This window comes from Silene latifolia, chromosome 1 (assembly GCF_048544455.1).
Source record: "Silene latifolia isolate original U9 population chromosome 1, ASM4854445v1, whole genome shotgun sequence".
Classification (NCBI taxonomy): Eukaryota; Viridiplantae; Streptophyta; class Magnoliopsida; order Caryophyllales; family Caryophyllaceae; genus Silene; species Silene latifolia.
In genome coordinates this window covers 64854842-64866028 of record NC_133526.1, presented here as the reverse complement: position 1 = coordinate 64866028, position 11187 = coordinate 64854842, and the positions used below count along the sequence as shown (strand labels likewise).

General features: G+C 40.2%; 1 non-coding gene across 1 annotated transcript; it reads right to left on the bottom strand.

Moving 5' to 3' along the window:
• Nucleotides 1-773: 773 nt before the first annotated feature.
• Nucleotides 774-880, bottom strand: LOC141618407 (small nucleolar RNA R71). Its single transcript, XR_012531383.1, has one exon. It is a non-coding gene; the product is annotated as a small nucleolar RNA R71 (small nucleolar RNA).
• Nucleotides 881-11187: the final 10307 nt, after the last annotated feature.

The window sequence follows — 11187 nt, the reverse complement described above, 5'->3', positions numbered from 1 at the left end:
AGGTGCTCTTAACGACAAGTACCGAAAGCTAAACCTCCATCGTGAGACCGACCAAAAATGGCGTCGTTGCTGGGGACGGTGTTAACTTGATTTAGATTTTCTTGTATTGTTATTAGTTGTGTCTTTCTTTGCCTTGGGGAAGTAAAACTCCTCAAGATTTGTTCTAATTATTTTCGAGTTGTTTGATATTTTGCATGTCTAGAAGATCACAAGGTAACTTGTTACCCTTTGATCACGAAATTGAAAGGACTTTGACAACCAATAGAAGACTTGCTAGGAGAACTTTGAGAGGTATTGGTGAGGTTGTAGATATTCAACCAAATACTATTGAGTTCATCAACCTTTTTGCAAGAGAAGGTGAGGAGAACCCAACACAAAATCCAACACAAAATCAACCCACAATGCCTAAGTTTTCATCACATTCCGTACCCACCGAGGAGAACCTACCCAATGGTACTCCCACACCACAACACTTAACCAGAAATTTTATTGCCAAATCCGCATTTATCCAATTAGTCGAAAGAAGCCAATTTGGGGGGATGCCAAGTGAAGACCCTCATTCTCATATGGAGACTTTTTGTGACTATTGTGATGCGATTTCTCAAACCGGTGTAACTCAAGACCAAATTCGATGGGTCTTATTTCCTTTTTCTCTAATTGGCACCGCGAAACAATGGTTGAAAGGCCTTGATAAGGCTACTCTCGGAATTGATTCTTGGAAGAAGTTGGCTCTAGCTTTCTACAAAAAGTTCTATCCACCGGAAAAGACTAACATGCTAAGAGCTCAAATTACGGGCTTTAAGCAAAGGGAGGAGGAATCTTTGTATGAAGCTTGGGAGCGATTCAAGGGAATTTGTCGCTCATGTCCTCATCATGGACTTAGCGAGTGGTTCTTTGTACAACAATTTTGGAACGGTGTTTATGAAGATTCAAGAAACATTCTCAACATGGGATCAAATGGAATGTTCACCGAAATTGACGACAATCAAACTTGGAACAAAATTGAGGAAATGGCGGTCCATAACTCACAATATAGTAGACCTCGCAAGGCTACTAGAGGAGGAAAGCATGAAGTGGACTCTATTACTCAATTGGATGCTCAACTTAGTGCTCACATTGATACCATCAATTTGAAGTTTGAAAAAGCTATGGCTAAATTTGAAGAAGCCTCAAAATCACCAAAGCATCATGCTAATGCCATGACGGCATCTTCATCAATCCCAAGTGGGATATGTGAGAATTGTGGAACTTTGGGACATGACCAAAGTGAATGTAGGGGAACAAATGAACAAGTGAATGCTTTTCAAGCATACTAGAGTGGTACCCCTTATTCAAACTATTACAATGAAAACACTAAATCCATCCAAATCTCTCATACAAAAGCCAAAATGTTCAAAACCCTCAACCAACATACACCCCACCTCCCATGAGAAACCAAAATCAAAGACCCTCTTACAACCAAAACCAAGGTTACCAAAATCAAACTCCATACAATCAACAAAATGACCAAGGTTTTGATGTTCAAAAAGCGGTCCTCCAAATGCAAAAGAATCAACAAGAGTTTTTCACTCAAATGCAAAAGGATAGTCAAGCAAAGAAAATCACCATCAACAACATCCTAGCTCACACCAAAATGTTGGAAACCCAATTGACTCAACTAGCATCTTCAAGCTCACAAAGACAAAAAGGGCAATTACCACCGCAAAGTAATCCCCCAAGACATGAAACGGTTAGTGCCATTCACTTGAGGAGTGGTACAAGGTATGAAGCACCAAAGAAGCAAGTTAAGGATGAAGTTGTGGAAGCTAGTGACAAAGAAGAAATTGTGCAAAACTCCAAGGATGGAGAACCATCAAAAGAAGAAATTTTAAAGAAAAATGAAGACAAGGTCAAGGAGAAGGAGCCCATTGTGATTAGACTTCCTTTTCCAAGTCGTCAAGCTAAGCCCAAATTTGATGACCAACTTGGAAAATTTATGGAAATTTTGAAGAATTTGGAAGTCTCGATTCCTTTCACGGAATTAATCAATCACGTGCCGGCCTATGCAAAATACATGAAAGACATCCTCACAAAGAAGAAGTCAATCCGGAAGCTTGAGACTATCGCCTTCACTAAGGTGAGTAGTGCAATACTTTTAAGGGAGTTCACCTCCAAAACTCAAAGATCCGGGAAGCTTCTCAATACTGTGTACCATTGGCGACACCACGATCAACAAAGCCTTATGTGATCTAGGGGCTAGTGTGAGTGTTATGCCGTACTCGGTGAGTAAAAGGTTGGGGATGGGAGAGCTTAAATGCACCAATATCACACTCTAAATGGCCGATAGATCGATGAAGACACCATTAGGGATATGGGAAGATGTTCCCGTAAGAGTTGGGAAATTTTTCATCCCGGTGGACTTTGTCATTGTTGACATGGAAGAAGACTCCAACATTCCAATCATTCTAGGAAGACCTTTCTTGCACACCGCGGGTGCGGTGATTGATGTGAAGCATGAAGAGCTCACTCTAAAAGTGGGAGATGAGAGCATAACTTTCAATCTTGACAAGACCATGAGAGCTCCCCGTTTTCATGAACCATGTTTTATGGTTGATCATTATAGCCGGAAGGATGATAGGAAGAAGTCGGAATTCCAATGGAAGAAGAAAGTTGATGATGCTCCATTCAAAGAGCAAGTGAATTGTAACAAAGAGAGCTTGAAAAGCTCACCAAAGTCAAGCAATGAAGAGGATGGCCTCATTGGCCAAGATAAGGAAATGGGAGAGTTGTCTCGATCAACTAAGGAGATCTTTAGTAATCAAGTAGATGAAGTTTGTGGTCTTTGGGACGATGAGTTTGAAGGGATTTTCAATCCCTATATTGGTAATGCTATCGATAAAGACCGACAACAAGGGCAAAGGTCTATTGAAGATCTTTATCATGATAATGAACAAGCTTTTGACTACTTCTTCAAGGTGTTGAGCAACATCAACAACACCTTGGACATGCCCCCATGACATCTCACTAAGGATGAGAGTTTGGTGGAGTCCTCCCTAAACCACCATTTGTAAATATTTCTAACTCCCTAACTTGCATTTTAATTCTTACATTGCATTTTTTTCATTTTTGGATTTTTATGCTTTGATCAAGGTAATTATAACTTTTGAGAGAAGTGAGGGAGGGACTAATGATTTAATTGATGTGTAGTGCTTTAGCTTAGTGTTGGGATAACAATTGCCTAGGCTATTCATGCCTTAGTAGTGCCCCTACAATGAAGAACACGAGATTTGAAGAAAGAAAAATGACAAGGGATATGCAAGTGCACGGATGGAACTGAATCCGGGTAAAGCAGGGAGAATCCGAGCGTCTTCAAGGGAATCCGATCGTCTTCAGGAAAGACGCCTGTCTTTGCCAGAATCCGCCCGTCCATTTTAACTGAGAATTTGAAATTTTGGGACTGTCGAAGAATCCGAGCGTCCTGGTAGAGAAGACGCTTGTCTTCAGAAATCCGCCCGTCTTCAGCAGAAAGACGCCAGTCTTTTTGCCTATGTAAAACAAGAAAGCTTGCTGTCTAAGAATCCGCCCGTCTTCAGAGGAAGACGCCCGTCCTGCAATCAAAGAATCTGAGCGTCTTTGCGGAAAGACGCCCGTCTTTAGGCGAGAATCCTGAACCAAAAATAGGTAGAATCCGAGCGTCCCGAAGGAAAGACGCCCGTCTTCCCCTGCAGTTTCAAATTTTTCGGGTATTTTAAATACCCCCTCCCACATTTATTTCTTCATACATTCATTCAAAACACTACCCATAAACCCCAAAACTCAAAACCCTCATCCTCTCCATCACCAAAACAAGATTTCCTCAACCAAATTCAACAAAATCAAATCCAAACTTTCTTTTAACAACAATTAATCACTCCTCTTCCAACAAAAATCAAACCAAGCACAAAAATCTTCAACCTTTGAGTCGATTTTTGAATTATAAAGGCAAAGCCTTTCATCTTAAAATCGATTTGGGTATACATGGAAATTGAAGATTTTCACTCTTTTCTTGGTATTTTCATCAATTGTAAGAACAAAAGGATCAACAAAGGCACCTAAGGCAAATGCACTCTCAACAAGACAAAAATGTCTTCAAGCAAAGAAAGCCTCATTGGCTATGGTGGTAGCTAGTTCAAAATTGGAAGTTCAACAACAACAACCTCCCTTGGAAGCAACAACATCAACAACTCCGGAAATTGCTCAATTATCAAACTATCCGGAGGTAATTTTCATTTCTAACTCCCATAGGGATACATTTGCCAAGTATGCTAGAAAATCCTTTCTACCCACCAAATTCATATGTGAAGATGCCTTGAACAAATTGGGTGTCCTTGAAAAAACAAAAGCCTTCTTTGAAGCCATGGGGTTGGGAAAATTGTTTGCTACAAGAGAATTGACATACCCCTCCCTTACCTTAGAATTCTTGAGTTCTTTGAAAGTTACTAAGGTAGAGACTAGAGAAAACATCGAGTTCCGCCTTGCCAATGTGAGTAGGCGCATCACCTTTGATGAATTGGGTAAAGTATTTGGTCTTAGTGATTCACCTAGTTATTACAAGAATCCCGAAAAGTATGACCCCGCTCCTCTTTGGGAGGCGATTTCCGGGAGGAAATTTGAGAACTATCATGCTAGTCGCGCTCTATTAGTCCACCATCCGGGCATTAGAGTGTGGCACAAGGTCATCGGGAATACTATCATTGCAAGAAAAGACACTAACCACTTTACCAAGCTCGATTGTGTTCTACTTGAGTCGGCCTTAAATATTGGAAGGGAATTCACCAAGCCTTACAATTCTCTAAGGCTTTTGGTGGAAAGATGGCTCAATGTTGATTGTGGAAAGCAAGGCACCACTTTTATTGTAAATGGAGGTCTAGTCACTCTTTTGGCTAAGTACTTTGATCCGAATTTCAACAAGGATAGCAAGTATGTGGCGAAAAAGGGGGGTCATCTCATTGACATGGATGCCATGATTAACAAGTACAAGTGGGTCACTCATAACCCTCTTGACACCAAATATGGGTGGCTCACCAATGAAGCTAGATCTTTTACTTTGCCTTCCAAGATATGCCGTTTGAGTGTCCATCGGACCAACTACCTTCTTCCCTCTCAAAAGAAGCCGAATACATCATCCGTCAACAAAGGGGTAAAATTGAAATGCCCTCCTCCTCCATTATCACACCACCCTATCCATTCAAGTATCAAGAGTTCAAACCCAAAGGTGTTAAAGCAAGCAATGACTACATGACTCTACTTATGCAAGAGATGCACAAACAGGCTTTTAAGGATCGGGAAGATGCATACATAGCCCAATATCCACCCCTCCTTCATTTATCTAGGCAAGGACTACTTGATCCTTCATGTCCTTTGCCTAGTTGGGCGGATAGGGAAGTCTTCTTTCCAAGTGCATCTAGGGGTGAGATTCCGGGTGACGATGAGGTTGTCGGTGATGAGGTTGTTGATGAAAGCATTGATGAAGAGGTAAATGAAGAGGAAGAGGCTAATGAAGAAGAAGATGATGAAGGAAGTGAGCAAGGAAGTGAAGAGGGAAGTGGAGATGAGTCCACTTCTATTGAGGAAGATGATGACAATGATGATATGGTGGAAGACTAGCAAGCTTTGGAGGCTCCTACCCTCTTGAGGTTTGTCTACTCCTTTCTTTGTTTTATTTATTTATCTTGATCATGGTTGGAGAGTCCTAGCAACATAGAGGACTAACACCTCGGCCCCATTGAGGTGTTCTTATTTCATTGTTCCCACTTTTGAAAATCCAAAATGGCAATTTAGTTTCATGCATTGCATTTTGTGTGCATGAACTACCCCAACTTTAGGACATTAGAAATAATGTCTATCTCGGTTTGGGGAAGTACATGCATACGCAACGGGAGGTAATCTAAATTACGCTCTCCGTCATAAACAAAAACCCTTGCATCATGTAGTGTAGATTAGTATAGCTTGCATTTAGTGTAGAATTCATGCATCATGTTTGCATAATTTCCCATCATTTTGGCCATTGAGGACAATGCCCATATTAGTGTGGGGATGGGGAATTCTAACTTAACTTTTATTCAAAAATCCAAAAAAATCAAAAATTTCGAAAAACCATAAAAATTTGAAAATTTGAAAAAACAAAAACAAGTTCATTTCCTTTGTAGTGTAGTCATGTATATATTATTGTATATATTGTGTTTGTTCTATCCTTGTTCACATTGATTGACTACGCCACATCCGAGACATGAGGATCATGAAGACCGCATGGTATGATCTTTCCAATCTCCTTTTTCCTCTTTATGTTAATGACTATGTGGCTTTATTTTGATTGATGCGGTATAACAATGTGAACTTAGGACTTGCATTTAGTTTATATGTCATATTAGTTGGTAGAATCATATGCATTAGGATGTTTATATGTTAGTTGCATCATGGCATGTAGTTGCATGTTAGAAAAATTTTGCGAAACCGTCTACTTGGGAAGCTTGACAAGTGTATATAGGCCCTAGTAGATGCTTTTTCTTCTTAAGACTTCGCTTGTTAGAATACTTGTAAAACACCCTAGGATGTGTCATGCTAGTATCCTTTGACCCATGGATTAAGGCCTAGTCAAGAATACCTTGTGGTGTGATAACTCATTGGCTACCGTTTATTCCAAGGTGACCCTTGAAACCATGCATCCATCCATCATCCATGTTCTACCACATTTTTGTCATCAAAGGGAATGGGCGCAAAAAGAAATCAATTTGAGTTCAATGAAATGAAAAGTGAGAGAAAGTTTGCAAAATGCATCAAATGAAAAGAGGGGCAAAAATAGAACTCCTAAAGTTTCAAATATAAGGCACCCTCACTACATATGGGGTGACTTTGAAAATGTTCAAAATAAAATGCAAAAGTTGAAAAGTTGTCAAGTGTTGAATTGCCAAACATCAAAGAAATGGCAAAAGAAAGTGTTCTCAAATGTTATATGCCACAAGAAATTGGGGGGAAAACAACAACAAAAGCAAACTCCCAAAATGAAACTCAAATATCTATTGATCCCTTTATCCATCGTATCCACTTTTGTGCATGGTAGAGAGGGGACGACCCTTCTTCTTGTCTAGGCAAGAGGGGGAATTCCGCGATCCTCCAGTGTTTCTAACACCATAGGGAGTCTACTCTTGACAAAAGCATTTAACGATTGAGGACAAAGATACCCTAGCTTGACACAACTTGGAGGTGATTTATTGGTATCCTTCTAGGCTTAGTAGTTTGAAGAAATTGCATCTATGAAGGAGTGTGTACCCTTGAATTGCTTCCCTTATAGATAATTTCCGCCACTTAGATGAGGAAAGTGGCTATTCTTTTGTAGATGCATCCATTACTCGATTTTATGTGCTTAATGTTTGGATGTGTCACCATTTTGGCAAGACCCACCTTGCCTTGCAAGAAGGCATCCTACCTCATGGTTGTCTTGTTAGGAGTTGAAGGGATGGAGTGAGACCCGCTAATTGTCTCATATCGGCTATGTTATTAGGTTAGTTTAAATAATGGTCCTAGTCTTTGTCACCTCTTTACTCGGGACGAGCAAATGTTCGGTTTGGGGATATTTGATGTGACCATAATTAGAGCATATTTAGTCCCCGAATTAGCCCTGTTCCTATGCTTTTTAGTGCATATTTGGGTTATTTATTGTCTTTAGTTCTTTGTTTTGCATATTCTTTGAGGCTTTGTGTCCTTGGTAGGAAAGGAGTGCATACCTTGCATTTTCATGGCAAAATGAGGCTAAATTGATTGAATTCAATGACCAAGCATCAAGGAGAGACAAGATTAGAAGGCCTTTGTACATACTATAGTAGATGGCCAATGATTAGAAAAGATCCTTGCATCCCCGAGGAAATCCTCAAGGATTTTATGAAGAAAAAGGAAGAAAAGAAGAAAAAAAGAAACTGCCTGACAATCCGTGTGGACTGCCCTGAAGACGCCCGTCCACCACCACAATCCGAGCGTCTTCCTCCACAAGACGCCCGGGCAGAACCTCCAGAAGACGCCCGTCTTCACCCTCTGGACGCCCGTCCAGAAGCTCCCAAATCCGCCCGTCCCGTGCTAAAGACGCCCGGATTCCCAGACAGTTCCATTTCGTCTTCTACAAGCTTCAAGGAAGGATGCGCATATTTTTCTAGAGACCGGAGTCTCCCTAGAGACCGGAGTCTCCCTAGAGACCGGCGATTCCTCAAGGACTTAATCGTCATTTAAGCCCTTAGTAAACCCTAATTTATGTACCTAATCCCCACTATAAATACCCCATTAGTCTAATTAGAAGAGCATGTTCTTCTTAGCAATCTTTAGTGTAGTTAATATCAATCAAATCTCTCTTTAATCTTGTAATCAACATTTAACCAAGTTTTAATACAAGTTTTATTTCCTTAATCTCTCTCTTGTTCATCCTTTATTTTGGGTAATTGAAGATTATTTGGGTTATTATTGGGAGATTGACAACCTTCCAATCAAGCATCAAGTACTTCTTTTATTCTTTGCTTTATTATTGGAATCATTAGTAGGTATAATTCTCTTACTCCCTTTTTAATTATTGTTAAGCACTTTCATTTATTCATCATGTTTCACTTTGTTGGTATGATTGACAACCTTGCTAGCATGTTCAACATGATAATGAGTGAGTAGTTTCCTTAGCTAGGGTTAATGGGTAATTAGGGGAAACCAACATGGGGGATGATTCATGCTTAAATTAATATATTTTCATAGTTTATTTGCTTGCTTGTTGTGATCTCAACTCATGCACATGTTATGTTTGATGAAATGCGAGCCTATGAATCCTTGCATTTTTTACCCATCGCCTATCTCTTCAATGAGAATTGTAAGACATAAACCAACTCGAGCCTCATTAGACCATGCATGTTGTTGAGTAGGGAAGATTAAGTCGACTTGTAGGTGTTGTACAATCTACTCTATTCGGCTCCGGGACCCAAACTTTCCTAGGATTGCAAGATATAAACCAACTCGATCCATCACAACAATAATTGCTTGCTTATAATTTGAGAATATGTTTGTATGATCAATTCCCATGAATCCCCTATGACCCCATGACACCCTAGTGCCTTTTATCAATTGTTTATACCCCTTTTTATTCATCTTGCTTGTTTACTTTCATTGCTATTTAGTTTAGTGATCTTCTACTTCAAACCCCAATTGTGACACCCTTAGACACCACTAGTTGCAATAGAAATCTCATCTCAATTCCCGTCCCTTGGGATCCGACCTTTACTTGCCTCTTTACTAATTGTAGAGTTGTTTGTGAAGTTATAAATTGTGTTTTGGTCTAGGTGCTCTTAACGACAAGTACTGAAAGCTAAACCTCCATCGTGAGTCCGACCAGTCATCCTCAAGGAACGGTCCTGTATAAGACACGAATTTTGAGAAAAATCAAATGAGTAATTCGTGTCAGCTGTAAGTTGCGAAATTGAAATTAAATTGCATTTTAAACTCGGAAGGTATAGCACGTGACGAAGCGTGAGAAATTGATTAATATAAACCGAGCCAACCGTAGTCGACACGACCTGCTCCCCATTCGGAAGACAAACAGGCCGGCCGTGTATGGTCTGGACGTCCTCTAAACACGAAAGTGACCCGGTTACGTGATTAGAGGCCCCAGTGTCGAGTATCCAATTAAACAGACCACTAAGACGGTCGGAGTCGAGTAGAGAATGAGCTGTTGCACCAGAGATTAAAGCATTGACATGAGTAGTCGAGCTTGAACCCGCTGCACTGCTGCCCGTACCCGATGATCCACGGTTTGCATTAGTTCGATATCGACGATATTCAGCCAAGTTTCGTGGTCTGTTTCCCCACCAAGAAGGGAATTTGTTTGTCTTAAAGAAGCAATTGTTAATTTCGTGACCTTTTGTCTCGCAATGGGAACAAAACAACTGACGCCGTTCACCTCGTTCTTGATCCCTGAGGACGCGCCAAACGACAGGTGGACGAGGGGAATTAGGAACAGCGAAAGCCGTCACCTCTGAGACATCGGGAGCAGACTCATCACGCAAACTTTCTTGTTGCAACACCACGCTATATGCACGGCTCAAAGAAGGCAAAGGATCAAGTTGAAATTGTTGGGAACGAACATGACCATATAGCGATGAATCGAGACCCATAAAAATTGATGCAACCGTTCATTATCGAGTCGCTGTAAAGCGGCTTTGGCAATCCCACACTCACACTTACCACAAGTACAGGCAAAGGGCGGTTCGTGGAGCACGAGAGAGTCCCATATAGTTTTCAATTTACCAAAATAAGTCGTCACATCCATACCTTTGGTTTGCTTACAGTTATGGAGTTGAGTTTTGAGACCATGAATTTTCGTCCCATCAACGACGTCGAATTGGGCTTTCAATTCGTCCCATAAAACAGAGGCGCGTCATCAACGTAGGACACAGTTTCAAGAATAGAGGAATCAATTGTATTACAGATCCACTGCACAATTGTACAGTGAACCGCCTCCCAATTTTCGAGATCAAACGCATTTGTGGGTTTCTTAATAGAGCCATTGACGAAGCCAAACTTTCTCCTTGATTTGAGCGACATCGTCATGGATTGTTTCCAGTCGGCATAATTATCCCGACAAAGCATGATGTTTGAAATTTCTTGACCCGGACCATCGTTGGACCCGAGATAATAAGGACTTGAAGGATCGATTTTTGGAAAATCAGTCGACATGATTAGGGTTTTAATTATTTTCGTGTTTGTGGTTTATGGAGAACGTGGAAAAGGAAGTAATTGACCTGACGATGATACCATGTTAAGAAAGTAGAAGGGAAAGCGATGATTTCATTGATTTATGAATATCGGCTTATATAGTTACAATGTATATGTGAACGTAATCGCTAAAATATCGCATAAAATAACAACCGAATATAAAATCTTTGACTTATGGAATATCGTATATCGAATAATATACGATATTCCTAATACAAATATTTGAATAGTTATCCATCTATTGTAAATGGGTCCTTTATTTGTAGAACTATTGAGAAGATATTTCCGAATACAGCTGTAAAGATATTTACCGTATATTTCTTAATTCTTTTGTAAGTTATTGTTATACGGTTACCTAAAGTATAGGCCTTAGAATAGGAAAGCATAGATCTAGAATATATGTTATTGGGTATATATATACCTCCTTGTATA